Here is a 21,031-nt window from a genome sequence, read left to right as displayed (position 1 = left end):
TACCTTCATGTATTGTGCAATAAAGATTAAATAAATAATTAATGATAACGTCAAGAAACAAAACGAACAATCTGCGCTGGGTTAAAACCCATAGTTAAAACCAACCCGGAATTTTGACTCTTAGATACTCTATACATCTCTAAGAATAATTTGATAAAAGTCATTTAGTTCTGACATTTAGGGATATTTACACCTCTAAATAATTTTAGAATTTATTTTTGTATCTTTTTGTTTCTATTAGTATTATTATTTTTGACATTCGACATTTAGAGACTTAATACATCTCTAAGTAGTAGTAAGGTATAATTAACTTACTTTTTCTTTAAACAATAATACTTTAAGTAGTTTGCATTAATATTTTCAATGAATTGTATTGTATACTTAATTGTTGGTGTGCTTGTTTTTGCTTGTATGTAAATTCCATGTTGACGTGTAAAAGTGCCCTTGTGGCCTATTTGCTGAATACATGTTGAAGTTGAAGAAGTTGAAGTAGTACAAGCTTTTGCTTAGATTCGGGCTAGGTCTATCTGTGTATGATTATCCTAAAATATTATATATTTCTTCATTTAATATTAGACTTAGATATGTATTCTAATTAACGGATTACATTACAACTAAATAAAAAAACAATAGACTACCATTTAAAAAATAAAGTTAAATAATTGCGTGTCTATAGGTCCTTTTTGTACGGATCGACGCATTGATTAGCTATTTCAATTCAGTGGCTTATTAATATGGTTATTACATTAATCCGAGCGTATGATTAATTACCTAATAATAGAGCTACTCAGTTGTAAAATTGGTAATCTGTGTAAGGTATATAATAGACAAAGGTGATTAAGATGCTAATTCATGAACAAAGTCTGTTTTGTTGTCAATGTTACATGAATGTTACATATTTATTTATTTAAACTTTATTCCACGGTATAAATGGCGGACTTCACGCCTTAAACATTATCTACCAGTCAACCATTAGGGATACGCGGCCGGCAACCCCGTTTCTCGTCAAGATTTGTATAGTGCTTTTCTCAAGCTTGCAATGAAAAAAATTGTAGTCAATTTTTTTTATTCGTAGATTTACACAGCGAAGAACAAATTGCGAATCTACTAATATTTGATCGTTGAATTCCAAGCACGTTACCGCACCAAGATGTGTGTGTCACAATTTCTCGTTTAAAAAAATGGTTGCTATACAGTCCTAGTTCTGTAAGGCTGTATGCATTCCCTTTACATATCATCTTACCTAATTTGAAGTAAGTCATGTCAACATTTCGTTGCAAGTTTGAGAAAAATGTTTTCCCGTATTTAATTTACACACTGTATGTGGAAAGTCAAACTCAAAACCATACATTATAACAACAATCATAACCCATGCACTTGACATCCAGTTTCCCCCGTTCCCCACTAGATGCCGCTGACATTCGCCGCGTTTATTTGAGATCTTCTGGGAAATTTCCCGCTGTCTTAATGTCTTCCTTTACAGCGTTGTATAACGCGAAGCCGATTCGGATTTTGATAATTTGATATGGCAATGTGATGCTAGCACTATTGCAGCCTCATAGCCTAGTTAGTAGTAACGCTGATGGAGCAGGAGGTACCAGGTTCGAATCCTGGTAAGGGCATTTATTTGTGTTTATCAACAATATTTGTTCATAAGTTATGGATGTTTTCTATGTGTAAAAATATAAATATATAACAAAAACTTCATCAAAATATTCTCCTAAAAACCTGTTTAAAAATAACGGTTTTACAAACGAAACCGAAACTAAAAGGTTTTGCGCCAAGTACATGATAACGGTTTGGAAATTTAACCGGTTTCCGAGCCTTGGTTGTCATAAGCATTACTTTTAAAGTCGTTCAGATATATATAAAGTATAACTATATTTTATATATATATCGTCATCTAGCAACCACAACACCTCTGTTTATAAGTGATTAAAAAATACACATATCATTGTTAAGTTCTGTCGGAGTCCTGAAGTTTTTAAGACTGCTAGACTAGCTTAACGGTCTAGATGCGATTTATTTATTTAGTAAAAGTTTCATTTTGACACTTGGAGAGATTGTACACCTAAAAATATTATAAGTATTAGTACTCTGACATTGGGGACCTTTTACATCTGCAGATTTTATATATTATTAACCAAAGAGACTATACATCTCTGTTGTATTGTAGTAATTATTTATTTTCAGATTATACTTATTATAATGTAATGTAGCATTATTCGAATAATGCTACCATAGCTTTCGCGTGAAAACCGCCGGATGGATGGCTCCGGGCGTCCTGTACACTCTTGGCAACGGTCCGTCCTAAGAGAGCTACGAGCGGTCGGGTTGAGCTGGAGCGAGGCCAGAAGACGAGCTGAAGATAGGAAGGCGTGGCGCGAGCTTGTGAAGGCCCTTTGCACCTCTGGGGTGCTTTAGGATAACAACATAATGTAATGTTTACCCAGGTATTGGCTGTTGTACAGTCAGCATCAATAGTAGCGGATGAAACAACGCGCCAAAAGTATCTGATATTGCGGATAACTTTTCCAAATATAGATAAATCTCTCAAATTTACGTTCAAAAGTATATCATTTATAGTCTTAATTGTTCTACATATAGAACTATCACTTTTTGCTAAGCTGTTACAGAATGGTACATACTTTTGAAACCTTGTTTGATCCGCTACTTTTGATGCTGACTGTACTTATAAATGTGGTTATGTGTTTTTCATGTCACTATATGATGTTAATGTTGTATTGACTTGTAAAAGAGCCCTTGAGGCCTACTTGCAGATTTTTTTTTAATTTTGAATTTATTGAATTTTTGAGTGCCATTTTTTAGTCAGAATCGGCCTCTATGTACAGTATGTGTTAACTGACGTCTTTTTACTGAACAGTTTACCAGTACTAACTTTCTTAAGGTTGTTTGGACGTGAAATTCACGCAAACTAAAACATAGAGGAAAGACAGATGTTTTTAAGTTGGTATTTGTTTTAGAATTGTATTCGTTTTTGTGGGTCCTGCAGGCTCGGTTCTCAATAAAAAAGTAGTTCTAATTCTAAAACGACTAGCTTACAATAGGATAAGGATATATATTATACAGAGGAATACTATAACTAGCTTGAATCTAAAATGGCCTTGAGGCATTGTACAGTCAGCATCAAAAGTAGCGGAACAAATAACGCTTCATAAGTACCTACCATTCTGTAACAGCTTAACAAAAAATTATGCCTTTAAGAGCCCATCAACGTGCTCACTAGCGCCACTGCTAAATAATTGTGATGATTTAAATTTAACGGTAGATATTTAAAAAAGGGGGCCGCTACATACTATATTTTGTATTTAAGTACCTTTTGAATACATCATTATAGTTTTTACGCTGCTAGATTTGTGAATCTAGGCGTCCAAAGTTAAAACGGCCGTTTTTGTTTCAAGTTCATAGATCGAGCCGAAATGTTTGAAACGGTACTTTTTTTCGATATTTCGATGTTGGTTCCATAGTACAAGTTATTCAACTACACCTATATACTAACCTCATAGAATATGGCTGAGAGTTGTAAAACATCCTGTATTATGCAGGGTGTAACGATACAACGCGTCGGTTCTTCCAAGTACTTTATAGGTCAACGAAACCCATCTCATTAAAACTCTCCCACACTGAATGAACTATTGTATTAGGCTATTGTTACAACTGCTTGGCGAGTAAATGCTTCAAGCAAACCAGTAAAAACAATGACCATTAAATATGGACTAGATTAACGCAATTTTTTATAATAACGGTTTTTAAACCGTTAAACAAAATAGTAAGTACATAATTATTGAATTACAATTAAGTCCTGCAAATATTATAAATTAAAAATATGTCAAGTGGTTTAAAATATGCAATTATACAATTTCATGTCAAACAATACAATAAACAATATTATAGCGCATAACGTTGTTAATTATAAAGGTATTTATATTTATGGTTGTATCCTCCTGACGAAGCCTACCTTGCGGATATGAATTTGTCATTATTTTATGAATGCTTGATTTTGATTAAATAAATAATGAATTATAGCACTATCTACCATAAAAACTGAAGCGGTATTCGTTCTTAAAATGTGGTATTGTTTTGACATTCCTCGCGGTGCACATAACGCTCGCACCAAAACATACATATTTTCTACATTTTTTTTTTGCAGACTTACGCATCATCATGCACATAATTGATTTGTCTTATATTTGGAAAAAATCATTCTCCGAGTATATCGCAATTTTTTTTTTGACACTCAGCTCCGCTCCTTGCGCGTAAGCGCAACAGACACAACGGGATTCTGAGCGCGTTGGTGCGTCGCTGGGTCAGCCCTATGCTGGCCTATTTGCAGAGCTATTTATTTAGTTAGATTTAATTCATTATTTTACGAACATTTAGTTTCATAAGTACATTGTATTACTTACTAACATAATATGGGCTTCAAGCCTGAAATAAAACATTGAATTTAATTGAACTGAATTTGCTCCGCTAAGAAAGGATTTTCTGCAATTCGAAAAGGGATTCTCTAAAAATGCGATGAACAGTTATTCCGAATTTTGCGCGGACCAAACGAAGACCATCACAAAAAACTTTTTCTTTGACAAAAAGTTTGCAAGCACAGCTCAAACATAACTGGTTTTGCAGAAACATTACAATTAAGCTAAAAGTAGACAATATCCCATTTAGTTCCCATGGTCCGTTACTCATTGTTTCCCATAACTGTGCCTTTTTCACACCATAATAATTTGTCACAAATGTCAAACACCTTAGATAGATAACGTAAGAACTACTATTGAATGGCAAGTGTGAATATAATTTGACAAACGTTGGTAATTTTATAGTGAATTATCAAGTTATTAATCTTGATTGAGTTTTGAGCATTGCGTATTGGTATTATTTTGTCATCAGTACGAGAATACACGAGGTCTGATTATAGAAGAGCTCCGCTTGACCCAAAAGACAACTCCAATTTAACATATGTAAGTCATATCTTCAAATCCTCGGGTTCAAGTTTTGGTAAGGGCATTTATTTGTGTGTTGAGCACGGATATTTGTTCCTGTGTCATGGGTGTTTTCTATTATGTATTTAAGTCTATTCTTCCTAGCATGTCCCGGCATATTGCCACGACTCATGGGAGCCTGAGGTCCACTTGATAACTAATCCCACGATTGCGTAGACACTAGTTTTTACGAAAGCGACTGCCATCTGACCTTCCAAACCAGATGGTAAAACTTGCACGGAAAAAAAAATATTTTACAATACTACCAGAATGTATAGTAAATGGGAATTTGTTCTTGTAACAAATTTTGCGTTCTCCTAACATTTTTTTCTGTACAGCCAACCATTGGATTTGATGCGTTTACAATTCGTTTGTAACGGGCAATGTTCAATTCTAGTAACTTGAAAGCTTGTAAAGGTTAGGATCTAAATGTTATATCAACAATACTCAAGGGATAGTTACAATAGCATCGTCGTCTTTACAATTCCCATCGTTGTCGCAGCTATATAAAAATACGATACTACAAGAATGTGTAGTAAGCGGAAATTTGTTCTGCTAACTAATTTAACGTTCTCTTTACTAATTTTATTGTACGACCAACTATTTTGATGTGGTAGCGATTTCAATTCGTTTGTAACGGGCAATGTTCAATTCTAGTAACTTGAAAGCTTGTAAGGAATAGTATCTAAATGTTTACACCAACAATACTCAAAGTAAGTTACATTATACTATTATACTATTGTTGATATTACAATACGGATCGTTGCGTCTGGGAGAGCAGAGGGGCGCGGGAGCCGCGCGGGGCGGTTTCAAACAATATGGCGCTGATGGTGACCAATCGTACTTACGTCGCCCGCGCAAAAGTAGTGACAGGCAGTTATTGATTTACTTAGCAGTGAAAATAACAAAAGAAAAACTTGTGTCTTACTGAAAATGGACGAAGACATCGCGCAAATATTGCATGAGTGGGGTCTGTCAGAATACTACGAGATATTCAAACGTAAGTCTTGTTTCCATTTTTTTTATATTTAAATGTGATATCTGTAAAAAAAATCTTTTGTGCCGTATTCTAATTTTAAAATGCCTACATAGACAATACATTAAAAACACAATCTATCTCAAACATACTCCAACACGGAACAAAAATCAATCAACCGATATTGAGGTTGTATGTACCTATTGGAGTTACATGTGAATAATTTTCAAGCAAGTTCTGATATTTCTGATTCAGTTGTTTGTCGTTGTCGTGTCTAAACGTGTTTTAAAGTTATAATATGGCCCAGTGTGTCTATTTGTCTGTTACTTCACGCTTTAACGCTGAACCGATTTAGATGACATTTGGTATGGAGATAGTTTGAGTCCCGGGGAAGGAAATAGGATAGTTTTTATTCCAGAAATCGTGATTTAAGGGGGTGGAAGTTTGTATGAGAAATGACTTATTCCACGTAGATTAAGTCGTGGGCAAAAGCTAGTAGGTATTATAATATGCCTCCTACTAGTCCTACTGGGTAGTAAGTAATATTCCCAGCACCTTGTCAAATCTACCGCATCGGCACCGTTGCCGTTGCAGAGGTAGGGTAGTTTTCGTCCACATGTGTCAGTTTTCCTTATTTATATTCACGTACTTTCCAAAAGCTTAAAAGAAAGAAAGGGTTAAGTTTTGTTTGTATTTACAGAAAATAAGATCACCCTCAAAATATTCAACATCATATTGGATCAAGGAATGATACAAGAACTAATTAAACCAATTGGAGACAGAGCCACATTCATAAGCAACTTAAATCTTTGGAAACAAATATCAAATGATGATGATGATGATTTCTCTCTTAGTCTCAGTCAGGTACCTATCTGCTTCAATATTTAGATAATTTAATAATATGACGTTGCATTATTGAAATAAATAATTATTATGGGACAGTCTTACACAAACAGACCTAGTCCCACAGAGCACAGAATAAATAATAGTATTTTATACGGAATGGCCATGCTATGCCCGCCCCAATCTGAATTACCTCACCCCACGGAGGCCGATTAGCGTTTGTCTCGGACTTTTGCCATAGTTCTATTGAGCCTGGGGTCCGCTCGGCAACCTAATCCCAGTAATTGGTGTAGGCATTATTTTTACGAAAGTGACTGATATCTGATCGTCCAACCCAGACAGGAAACTAGGACTTGTTGGGATTAGGTCAGGTTTCCTCACGATGTTTTCCGTCACTGAAAAGCGACTGGTAAATATCAAATGAAAACTCATTGGTACGAGTCGGGGTTTGAACCCAAGACCTCCAGATTGAAAGTTTGATGTCTTACCGCCAGGCCACCAGCACTTATTAATCTATCTATAATAGATAGATATGCCTAAATAAATACTTAAATACATAGAAAACAACCATAACTCAGGAACAAACTTTACTGCCGAGTATATAATACAACATTTTTCACCGCGCCACCGCGAAAAATACAAGTTATAAAATATTAAAAATTTAAGCCAAATTCATGCTTTCAAAATTATATAATTCAAAATCATCTCTTTAAAGTCCATCCTACCAGATAATGTAAAGAAATAAGTCAAAACTTACTTTCCCCACATCATGCGGATAAAATGCGTTTTTCTTCTCCGCTTTCTAAAAGGGAAAAAAAACGTTCCGAGGTGGAGTGGTGAATTTTTTTTAAACAGTATAGATCAAAGATTGGTTGACTGGTAGAGAATGCCTTAAGGCATTAAGTCCGCCATTTGTACCTTCATGTATTGTGTAATAAAGATTAAATAAATAAATAAAGATTCTTGGAATTATTTTATGAACGTAACAATGCTATCTTTATACAAAACGACCTAAGATCCGTGAGTTCCCTAGGTACATTACGGTTAGGTATGAAAGGGTTGATGTAAATATGTTTTTTATACAAGGGACTAATTAACTTGTGTTTTTTTAGGGGAGCAAATCGGACATTAATGTCGATGTGTTGAGTGAGAAACACAGAAACGTACCACCAATAAAGGATATTACCAACTTCCAAAGCAGTCAAGATGGATCCCCTTCTGACAGTAGCGTCAACACATCAATTAATCTACCACCAGTAAAGGACCTTACCAACGAAATCGAACAGTTGACAAGTGAGGTGTTATATTATATTACAGTCGCCAACAGATATATCGGAGCGGCCAAGTTGATCACAAAACAACGTCTTTATTGTCAAAGCGATATAGTGCACGTCCAGATATTTATGGGTACCTTGGCCGCTCCGATATATTTGATGGCAACTGTACAATGTAAAACCTTTTTTCTATAAATGTGACTCACAATCAGTTTTGTTGCCTATTAATATAAAATAATGATTGATTTCATTTGAAGTTTTTTTTTAAACTAGACGTTTCCCAACTTTAGGAACCTGTTTTGTTCAAATTGTGAAATAGGTTAAGGTGACTACATTATAATTACCTATTTAAGCTTTTCATAACATAAAATTAATATTGTATAGAAAATAGTCTACAGTTAATATTGAACTACATCGCATTTATTATAACGCCTAATAATTAATATATGTACATAATTATGTCTACTTATAATATTTCACAATTTGATTGCAACTTACGACTGACACGACTTGTCCCCAGCCTCTGCACAATATATAATAAATGAAATGCCAGATATTACTACTTCCCATGAAAAAGTGCTATTAAGTGGTTTTATGTTTTTATTTAAAAAATCAACGTTTTCGATAGAAGTCGAAAAAGATGTATCTGTTTTTTAATTCAAACAATAAGTACAGTTTACAGCAGTTTTGGGAAGTAGTATAATCAGGCATTTCATTTATTGTGCAGATGCCAAGGGATAAGTAATACAGTAGATACTACAAAGTTACGTAGTAGATACTACAAAGTTACGTAGTAGATACTACAAAGTTACGTAGTAGATACTACAAAGTAACATAGTAGATACTACAAAGTAACATAGTGGTTAATACCAAGTAACATAGTGCTTACTACCAAGTAACATGGTAGATACTACAAAGTAACATAGTGGTTACTACCAAGCAATATAGTATATACCACAACATATTTTTGGTAACGGATACAAAAGGCTGTAGTTATTTCAACAATACACATTCAGCACTGTTAACAATTTAAGCCCTACTGCTTACTATGTAACATACTTACCCATACCATATAACTTTTACGAGAAGAGAATAGTTGAGTTTACTATTTGTAGAGTTGTCACATATAGTACGATAAAAATTGTAGGGTCTACCGAATTCTCGTTACAACAACCAGATTTTTTTTTCCGTGTGGTCTTGTTGGGATTAGTCTGGTTTCCTCACGATGTTTTCCTTCACCGAAAAGCGACTGGTAAATATCAAATGATATTTCGTACATAAGTTCCGAAAAACTCATTGGTACGAGCCAAGGTTTGAACCCGCGACCTCAGGATTGCAAGTCGCACGCTCTTGCCGCTAGGTCACCAGCGCTCCACCTATAACACTTATTTATTTATCTTTGTAGTTTTCGATGAAGAAAAAGTCTTAACTTTCCAAAACTTCAACAAAAATATCTTTCTCACTTCATTTATTTATTGATACTTGATATTGATATTTGATACTGTCGCATTGCGCACTAACATCATTACCCATTCTTAGAAGTCCACGAAAAATTATTAGGTACTCATACTGATATCATGTTAACCGCTGAGAGCTGAGAGTGACGGGTCGTTGGCTGAAGGCACAAATAAAATAAGTTAATATTATACGGGCATTCTTACACAAATTGACTAAGTCCCACGGTAACCAAGAAGGCTTGTTGTGGGTACTCAGACAACGATATATATAATATACAAATATCCATGGCTCAGGAACAAATATCTGTGCTCATCACAAAAATAAATACCCTTACCGGGATTCGAATAGGCTTCATAGGCAGGGTCACTACCCACTAGGCCAGACCGGTCGTCGATAAAGGACCGATCTTCTGACGAAATAAGCGTAGTTTTGGAGGAAATATCGAAAATTTAAATAGAAGATTTCACACGGTATTTTGTATGAGACTGACCAAACAGTTTTTGTTTTAAAAATCACTTAACTAGTTATTTATATATTACCCTGCGGTATTTCCGGATCGATACGACAAAAGAGCGTATTCCCATGTTTAAGGACGAGCAACGCACTTGCAACTCCTCTGGTGTTGCAGGTGTCTATGGGCGATGTTAATTGCTTGCCATGACGCCATGAGGCGATCTTGCACGTTTGCCTTCTATATCATAAAAAAAAGGTTATGGGAATAGATTTGCCTTCCGCAAAAAGGTACGTATTAAACGGTGCATCGAAAAATATCCCGTGGTAAAAGGTGAAAAGAAAGCACTTGAAAAGGCAAAGGATTCTCTGCAAATAGTAAAATAAACACTAAATTCCATATTAAAACTGAACAGTACCCCTAGTGTAAATTTAATGGACATCATAACGTGACGAACGCGTTTGCGTTAAGTCTCATTTTGTATAGGATTTTGAGTTTCCAAAACGTCCCGCTTGGCGCGCTCTTTCTAAATCCAATACAAAATGAGACTAAACGCAAACGCGTACGTCTCGTTTCGAAATCGAATTTATTTACACTAGGGGTACAGAACACAGCTATAAAACTGCTATAAAAACCGTGTTAAAAACATAGTCGTAAAGTTCAACAACGACATACAGAGTTACGTTCAAAATGAAGTTTTAACAAACCTCTTGTTGGAGACAAAAAGATGGAGTATTCGAGTTTAGACCAACAGCTGGCTATTTTGCTGAAGTTTCCACTACGAGTATAAAGAGGGGTTTAGTGATGTGTGGTTGCTATTGTTCTAACGGGTAATATAAAGTATAATACGATACAATACAATTTATTGATCAAATATCAAATATCAAACATTTATTCAGCAAATAGGCCACAGGGGCACTTTTAAATACATGTCCATTTTTACAAACAATAAATTTAAAAAAAAAAACAATTACAAATATCGAATCTATGAAATAATAAATACTTTATTAGAGATGTATACTGTCTCTAAATGTCAAATTACACAAAAAAAACTATGATAAAAAAATAAAACCATAAAATACTAAAATTCTTTAGAGATGTATAAGTCTCTAAGTGTCAGAGATAAAATATAAAAAAGATATTAAATTATCCTTAGAGATGTAGAGGGTCGCCAAGGCTTGAATTCTTATATAAATAATTAAAAGACAAAAAAATTAAAACAGACAAGAACCGAATGAAGTGTCTCACGTTAATGTCACTCAAAAGTAAAGTTACATACTTTAACATAACCTGTACCCCGTGTAAGCTTAAACAGACCAGTCTCCACAAACAGCACCCGTTCACGAGTATGACGTGTATCTCAGCCATCGCCTCCCTCAACCTTCATTCGGGAAAGTGATACATTCGGGATACATTGTTTACAAATGTACATTGATAGGTAACAACAGGCAGGCAATAGGTAATTAAGTATATTGTATATACAGTGAGTAAATTCAATACGGGTGGATATTACAAGCTTTTATTTACTTTCACCTGACCGTTGTCTGTTTGTAATTAAATCTTGCAAGTTAAATTTGACCCACTTCCCGGTTTCCGATTGAGCTGAAAATTTGCATACATATGTAAGTCGGGTGACAATGCAATATTATGGTACCATCGAGATGATCTGATGATGGAGACAGGAGGTGGACATAGGAACTCTGTGATAAAACAACGTAACCTAATTGTGTTTGGGGTTTTTAGAATTGTCTCGATAAGTATTAGTTACTTGTGGAAAGAAAAGTACAGTCAGCGATAAAAGCTTTTACCAAAAATGTAATTTTTCCCAAAAACTTATTTAAACGGTGGTTACCCTTAGGACCTAAAAGTATATAGAGATAAATTTTGCTTAGAAACATAATGAAAATATTACAAAATAGTTCAGCCTGCAATGTAAAGCATCACAAATTACGAGATACGAGCTTTTTGAAGTAAAGAACTGTCAACGCTTGGTGGTAGTTAATATAAAAAGCTCGTATGTTATAATGCCATGTTGTCTCGTAATATTTGCAGTACCTATACATATATTGCTACTCGGCAAATTTTCAAAAAATAATTACGGTGTCATAATGAAGTGTAAGTTAAAAAACTAACTTCTTAGTTAATGATTACACGGGTGAATCCTGTATCTGGTTTAATTCTTTGCCCATATTGGGTTTACACATTATTTATTTCAAGTTTATGTTATGATTCTTTTCAATACTTAGATATATACGTTTTAAAAAAAATGTTAATGAAGCTCTACCAAATATAAAAATTAATTTTTAAAATTTCAAAGTACAATATTCAACCACAAAATTTACGTTGTGATATGATTGTAACGGGACCGTCTTAAATGTCCAAAATTTCGGTTCATTACCTATTATCGACAACGACCCCATCACTAAACTTCCCCACATCGCCAAGTTATTCAGTAGAATAGTTTTGAAATAGCCCTTGTTCTTTAGAGATTGGCTGTTTAAGGCCTTATCGATAGTTTGATTAAACATTAAACCCGTTAGAAACATATTCAACGTCATTTTCAGACAAAATTTTAATTTTTAGAACCAAAAATAAATAGTTTTAGATGTACATATAGAAATATTTAAAATGTTAATTGATTACGAAAGTACAATCCAACTAGCAAATATTATAAAAATGCTATAACAGAAAGTCATATTTTGACCGTGTTCTTAACTTTAGGCTTAATTATAAGGTATACTTTATGTATATATTAGAATGCGATTTGTTTGTGAGTGCGATTGGATGACTGAGTGTAAGAGAGTGAGCGAGATGCCTGTAAGTAGTATTATATGATGTTGTTGTTAATCAAAAATGTTTTTATATGTATGTATAATCTAACGTTCCTTATAGCATTCGCAACTGTACCAAGCAAGACACGTCGAGGTATTCTAGAGAGTTCCATCCATTGCACATGCCCCATGCAGCCACCGGCACCGCAAGCGTCTCTGTTTGAGAAGAGCGGCAAGACTGGGCAGCTGCCTATAACCCATACTGCGCTCTTAAGACTGTATTAAGCTATACATGTGAGCATTTTAAATCGACCACCAGGCCTGGGAACCCACCACCATGTATGCTTAGCTGAAGACCGAGATGCATGGGGCAAGAGTGTTGTGGAGGGGAGAAGGCTATGAAACCAAGCCTGGTTTAATACATTCGATAGCAGGTGTCGCAGAAAGCAAATCGGGACTGGAACCTCAGGTGGCATGAGCTTTCTTTATCAAAAATGGAGGGAGGTCGTGCCGCTCACGCATCGGCCTCTACAGTCACCAAATCCGTGGTCTAAACAGCAATGCATAAATCGTCTTCAATAGACGCAAAGGTCTGTGATGATGTATAATCCAATGAATAAGAATTGTTGTCTCCCAATTTCTGCAACTCTAGCTGTTATGGTACAATTGTACACGAATGAATAAACAATGTAGTTGACAAGAATCGGTCCCTAAATTTTCGGTAATTAATTCTCTATTATCGACAACGATCCCATCACTAAACTTCAAGAATAGTTTTGAAATAGCCTGTGTTCTTTAGGAATTGGCTGTTTAAAGCTTTGTCGATAGTTTTTTTAGGACATGTCATTGAGCTTTGTTTGCTTGGCTAAGGCTTTCATTTGACCGTGTTGGTTGAAATCCTCTTTTATATGAGACAAAAAACGAAGTAAATTATCGCTTTAATTTCTTTGTATTACTATTTCTAGCAACGAAATACTAGACCAGACATATATAATATATTCATCCAGATAGAGACAAATATAATATACGAATATATAAACGGTGGCTAGCATGGGATCTAAGAAGTATATTGGGATACATTTTGTTTAAAAATACAATGACAATATTAACCAAACAAAATAATTCGGCCCGCAATGTAAAAGATACGAGCTTTTTAAAGTAATTGTAAACGCTTGTTGGCAGTTACTATAAAAAGCTTTTACGATTCGAAGAAGAATCAAGAGACGTTTAGATCTTGGAAAGATCGATAGCTAAACGACTTGTCAAAATTGACGATTATTTCGATTCCGCTGTGATCCCAATAATTAAGATCTATCTACGATATTTCTAACGTCAAAGTGACATTGGTTGCCCGTATCGAGCTGCTTCTGACAGTTATAAGACATACAAACGATATCTAAATGAGAACTTATCTAAACCAGAAATTATCGTTATCGTGTTTCATTCTTCGAATCGGGCCAAATGTCATAATTAAAGGAGTCACTTAAAAAAGTTCTTAATTAATGATTTCAGCGATAAATTCTACAGTGTGTATTTTTGATATAACCTCAAACTTAAACTAGACGTAGGTTTTAGTGCTATAAAACAATTCTGAAAGATTTTTTTAGTTTAGTCTTCACTACCAGAGCACAATTAATTTTTGAATTTTTTTCGAGCGGCAATGTATATCATACATCATGATCACTTTTGACAGTTGTGACGTCGCCGCGTCATTAATGAGACGTTTTGAGTTAAAACAAAGTAGTGATACATTGCTTGCTGAATTATTTTGTATGAAAAAATAAAAGTCGTCCATTTTTTATAAAACCTATGAAAGTGTGCTCATTACAGCCTAAACTAACTGCCCTTTGATTATGTGTTAATATCAAAAATACACGCTGTATAGTTATCTAGTTTAATTCATTGTCCGTGTTTGATTCACATAATATCTTAATGGCGTTTAAAATGACGGAATACTTATACAATCCGAGAAAAATCTTAACACCGCGATCTACACATCAGCTCTGAGGGAACAGCGCCATCTAGCGGATCATTGATACCCTAACTTTGCTACAGAAGTTGAACAGCTAAAGTTCGAGCCCTGCCGGTAATATTTACCTATTTCACTTTGAGCGCTCCGATTCACCCTGGTTGTAAATTTGTTGAATATTTTTGCAGTTTCTGCCCATTTCGCACAGCGGAACAATACGAAGCGACTTTTCATACATATTTTAGTTTGTTTCAGTTACTTTGATGCCAAAAAGTTGGGCCGACAGTATGTCATAAATATGTAATATTGTGCCTTGATTTATTGAAAGAAGGTAAAAAGTTTATAAAATCTTAGAATAGTGGTATTTCACACAATTTTGTGCTGCTTGGAACATTTAATATTGCCTTAACGTGTTATCATTTCGGTAATTTTATTTAAAGACGTACACCAAGTAAACTTTTTTCTTAATTATAAATTTTAATGTAGAAATATACTCAGAAATGAGCTATTTTGATCCTAATGGGAGATAAAAAAGTTTTATTGCTTAAAAATATACCAAAAAGTTAAAACAAATATGCAAAATAAATAAACAAAATAAAAATTGACTAAGTCCCACAGGAAGCTCAATAAAGCTCGTGTTGAGGGTACTTAGACAACGATATATATAATATATAAATATTTATAAATACTTAAATACATAGAAAACACCTATGACTCAGGAACAAATATCTAACTAACCCGGGACCATCAGCTTCGTAGGCAGAGTCCCTAGTACCCCCTAGGCCAAAACGGTCGTCAAATATCTAGACGATTAAGACGTTTCTCCCAACAAAAACATCACTGACATGTCCGATCCATATCGTATCTAGACCTAATATTAATCGTTTTAAAGTTCGAATCAAGCCGATTATTGATAATCGGCCTAATTCAATACTGTACAACTCTCTGTAGACCTTAAGATAAGCTTGAAAAATGTAAAAATACTTACTTCTTTGAGCCATCATCGCGAACACATACAGCGAACTCATAATTAAATAGTCTTAATTGCAATAGATCCTTCTGGCGCTAAGTTCTTTATGCCCATTTCCGCCATTTTGAACTTTTTAAATAAAAAGTGAGTAAAATTCTATCTAGCTACCGAACCTGTGCACATAATTCTGTCTAAGTACTGAACATACTCACAAAATTCTATCTAACTACCGAACCGGCTCACAAAGCTATATCTAACTACCAAACCTGCTCACAAAATTATATCTAACTACCGAAACTGCTCACAAAGTTATATCTAACTACCGAACCTGCTCCCAAAGTTATATCTAACTACCGAACCTGCTCACAGAGTTATACCTAACTACCGAAACTGCTCACAAAGTTATATCTAACTACCGAACCTGCTCACAAAGTTATATCTAACTACCAAACCTGCTCACAAAATTATATCTAACTACCGAACGTGCTCATAATTATATGTAACTATCGAACCTACTCACAAAATTATATGTAACTAACAAACCTGCTCACAAAATTCTATGTAACTATCGAACCTGCTCACAAAATTCTATCTAACTACCAAACCTGCTCACACAATGATATCGAACTACCGAAACTGCTTACAAAATTCTATCTAACTACCGAACCTGCTCACAAAATTCTATCTAACTACCGAACGTGCTCAAAATTATATGTAACTACCGAACCTACTCACAAAATTATACGTAACTAACGAACCTGCTCACAAAATTCTATCTAACTACCGAAACTGCTCACAAACTTCACGAAAATCGGTTTAGAATTGCAACCTGCAGACGAGAAGATGCGGCATATGAAAGCATTTTTGCCAAGCTGAAACAGAGATCTTCGCTAACGCTCGGTATGGCATTGTCAATAAAGCAATGTTCAGATATTTATAAGTACCACGTCCGCTCCGATATATCTAAAAGCGACTATCTCAACGTCTTCAATAAAATATTTGTAAGATAAACCAACTGCAAAAAACCACAAAGAAACTTTGCTCAACTTAATTCAAGATCTCAAGTTTCAAACTTCATAAATATCTGACCGAAGAATTTACGCCGTATAAAAGCATTCTTCAGGATTTCCAGTCTCAGTGAGATCTAGATCTTGTTCAGTTCCAATTTCAGTGCTTGTAAACAAAGGCACTTTTTCAGCTTTACAGCGCTTGAGCACAGACATATTTTTAAATAGACACATGTTCCGCAATTTATGTGAAAGCGTAGAAATGTTCTAACAAGGCATGTGATTAAAGTATGCTATTTTGATCATGGATAATGCGATTTATAACTTACAGGTGTATTCGATTTTAAAAACAGGTTATTAATTAGATCTGGATTCGCCCTAATCTGTCAGTGTCAAAAGTAACGTTTTTGGTTGAAAAAATGTCACTTTTAACACTGACAGATCAGAGGGCCTACCGAGAACCACGTTCGACGTGTTGCCTCCCTGTCACACTTACGTACGATTTACAAGTGCGACAGAACACGTCGATCGTGGTTCGCGGTAGGCCCTCAGATCCATAAGTAAACCAGATATAATTCATAACCTGTCATTTAAATCGAAATAAGTATACATTGAGTATTTTTTGTTATTATTTCCACATTCCTTTAAGTATTACCATCAGGCTGCCGTAGGATATCATAGTGCTTACCATCAGGCCGTATACTTGTTTGCCACCGACGTAATATAAAAAGATTAAGTATTATTAATATCAGATAAGACCATTAAAGGGGATCATTGTATTAATAGCCTACGAGTGATTTTTTCAAGCAATACGTATTTCGGCGGAATTTAAAGACCACGTAATCGGATTATTTGCATAATAATATATTAATTTCCGAACGTTCACAATATTGTAGTTTTCTGATTACGACTTATATATTCCAAAATCGCTCCCAATGTAATTTTACGGCCCGATTCGAAGAATGAGATACTATAACGATAAGTTCTGGTTTAGATAAGTTCTCATATAGGTATCGTTTGTATGTCGTATAATTGACAGAAGCAGCTTGATTCGGGCAACCAATGTCACTTTGACGTTAGAAATATCGTAGACAGATTGGGGTCACGGCGGAATCGTAATAAACTTCAATTTTGACATGTCGTTTAGTTATCGATCTTTTAAACATCTTTCCAAGATCTTAAACGTGTCTTTATTCTTCGAATCGGGTCGATAGCCTGTTATAACATTATAAGCATAAGTTTAACCAGCTTTACTAACTTTCGTGGACAATAAATTAAATACTGAACTGTAGACATCGCAAAGAAAAGGGAAGGCGCATGAGACTCAAATGATAGAAACGGTATATATATTTGTACCAGAGTCGTTAACTATTACTGTGTGTTGTCCACAAAAGTGCCTTTTCTCTCAAATGTGTTAGACCCACTATAAACTCGTATGCGTAGTCTATTCATGAATATATCCCCAAAACTCTCGTTGAGTTATACCATCCGCGGACGTAATCTCGCCCCGTATAAAATTTGCAAGATAGTATGAGAAAAGTTATGCTTACGCCTTAACCCTTCTTAAATATTGATATAACGATACCGATGTAGCTTTGGGATAAGAACGCACGGGGTTCCGCAGGGGTCAGTGTTTGGACCTTTTTTGTTTAAGACCGAACTTTTTTACGATAATGGGAAAGAGGAAGTAAGTAGATGCTGTAGCCTAAAGGCGCTTGTAACAGTTGTAACTCTAGATAATTAATCGTATAGTGATATAGTACAATTGTATGAGTAAGTGAAATAGTGAATGCATATATTTTTGTTAAGTTGCGTAAATATTTAGAGTCAGACCAAACTAATTTAGCAGCGATTTTGATAGCCCAGCCTGTGCAAATGTTAAGTAAACGTCATAATTTCAAGAAGTTTGACGTTTAAAATAACACTTGCACTGTCCGGGCTGTCAAAATCGCTGCTAACTTATCTTCGTTTGACTCTATGCATATGTTATAGGACAGTACAGGAGCCTTTAAATATATATTTTTTAATATTTATTGTTCTGACACGACCTTGATATGACACACTTATAATTATATAAGTGCGAGAGAGATGCCTAATGATATCACTCGCTATGCATTTTAAATAAATAATAAATAAATAAATATTATAGGACATTATTACACAAATTGACTAAGTCCCACAGTAAGCTCAATAAGGCTTGTGTTGGGGGTACTTGAGGGTACTTAGACAACGATATATACAATAAGTATATAAATACTTAAATACATAGAAAACATCCATGACTCAGGAACAAATATCCATGCTCATCACACGAATAAATGCCCTTACCAGGATTTTTATCCCGGGACCATCAGCTTCGTAGGCAGGGTCACTACCCACTAGGCCAAATCGGTCGTCAAAAATTTTGCGCGCACAAACCAGCGCGAGCTATCATATCATACCTGTATCATCACTATAGAAATAATAATAAATAATAAGACCTTGGCAGACTATAAAATCGAACTCCTCTCCAATTTTAACTCGTTGTGTACAATACAAATAGTAAATAAATAATAATTGAAAAGGAACCCAAGAAAAATTAAGTATCGGAAATATTTCTAAAAAGTTATTGATAGCGGGTCAAACGGGGGCCAATAAAAATGGGGGTCGGAGGACACGGCGACCAACAGTTTACGATCCCTGATAGTAAATATTATTGAGTGGGGTCGGCAACATTTTATTGGATTATTAGCAAATATAAAATTATTAGTAGAGTTGAACATTGGGTTGTAAATCTTAGTGTACGGGGATAGCTTTTCTTTTGTCTATAGTACTATAGCTGTATTTACCTAAAGATTGTTACTCATATTGAATATACAAGCGTTTTTTTTAATAGGTTAAGTTTTGACGACCGGTCTGGCCTAGTGAGTAGTGACCCTGCCTATGTTGCCGATAGTCCCGGGTTCAAACCCTGATAAGGAGATTAATTTGTGTGATGAACACGGATATTTCTTCCAAGGTCATGTCTTCTATGTATTTAAGTATTTATTATTATATATCATATATATCGGTATCTAGGTACGTGTATACGGAGGGAATCGAAAAGCTAGAAAAACGATGGAATAAGTGCTCTGAGTTAAATAGAGACTACGTTGAAAAATATATATTTACTTTGGTCAAAAAAACAAAAATTGTTTAATTTTTACCAGACTTATCACTCAGCCCTCGTATTATAAGTTTGTCTATTGTAAAGTGCAAAAGTTTTTTGCGGCGAAAATGAACTGAAATAAAAATCAAACACAGCTGGCACCGTTGATGAAATGAAATACAGTTGTTTTGCTGCAGATATTGATCTGTAGCAAACCAACCCTGAAGACTATCATACGTAGACTCATATCTTCGTAGATAAGTTTTTCTTTAGTCTAAAAACAAAAAGCTCCTTATTCCAGTCCCCAAAAGTATCTCCGTATTCTTTGACCCAGAGATATATTATCCGTAACTGACATTACTTCTAATGCCCATTGTTTACTTTAACGACGCACCTGAGCAGAAAGGATTGTTTTCTGCAAAACCTTTATTTTTATGCCGAAACTAACTCTTTCCAAATGGGCAGAGATAGGCCCCTGTTTTGTGTGGGCACTTGGTTTATTTTACGGTGTTTGTTTAGAATGGGTTTTTTTTTATAGCCTACATTGTGTCCCACTGCTGGGCAAAGGCCTCCCCTGTTTTCCGCCACTCGTCACGGCTTTATGCATGCTCCCGCCAGTCGCCACGAAATGAGTCCAGGTCGTCTCGCCATCTCGTTTGGGTAATGGTCAGTGAAAAATGTTTTTGTAAGATTTCAGTTAGGCACTTACATATGTCAGAGAGAATCAAGAAGACCAAGACTCCATACAACGGTTTTGTTACAAAAAATACTATTATATTCGTAGTCTACATCTAGCGTCAAGTAGCGGAACTCTCAGTACTACTACTCGACCATAGATGACGCGGCAAACAAAAAGTCTAATGCTCAAAGATTTTCAGCTAATATTGTAACCAAAGTAAGCGTAGGAGTTGAAAATTGAGTTCCGGTTACTCTAGTTACAATGTAAGCGGAATATCGTTGAGCATTAGACTTTTTGTTTGCCGCGACATCTATTGCCGAGTAGCAGTACTGAGAGTTCCGCTATGCGATGCTGGATGTCGACTACGAAAATAATATACGTTTTGGTACCAAAACTGATGTATGGAGTGAGCACTCTATGTACTTCTTATTTATCCTATGGATATATAGAATATAGCACTAATAACTACTTTGTCCAAAGAACTCGTTAATACATTATACCGA

At 35.1% G+C, this 21,031-nt stretch overlaps 1 protein-coding gene and 1 long non-coding RNA gene across 4 annotated transcripts in view; one reads left to right on the top strand and one right to left on the bottom strand.

The window, feature by feature from the left end:
* The window catches only part of LOC133531143 (nephrin), a 430,180-nt gene that overhangs the window by 313,834 nt on the left and 95,315 nt on the right, over nucleotides 1-21,031 (bottom strand). The window lies entirely within an intron of this gene.
* LOC133531099 (uncharacterized) lies at nucleotides 6,127-8,346 on the top strand. Its single transcript, XR_009801450.1, has 2 exons — nucleotides 6,127-6,843; nucleotides 7,935-8,346. It is a non-coding gene; the product is annotated as an uncharacterized LOC133531099 (long non-coding RNA).

This window comes from Cydia pomonella, chromosome 24 (genome assembly GCF_033807575.1).
Source record: "Cydia pomonella isolate Wapato2018A chromosome 24, ilCydPomo1, whole genome shotgun sequence".
NCBI classification, from domain to species: Eukaryota; Metazoa; Arthropoda; class Insecta; order Lepidoptera; family Tortricidae; genus Cydia; species Cydia pomonella.
The sequence above is the reverse complement of the archived record's forward strand: the minus strand, read 5'-3'. Positions and strand labels throughout refer to the sequence as shown.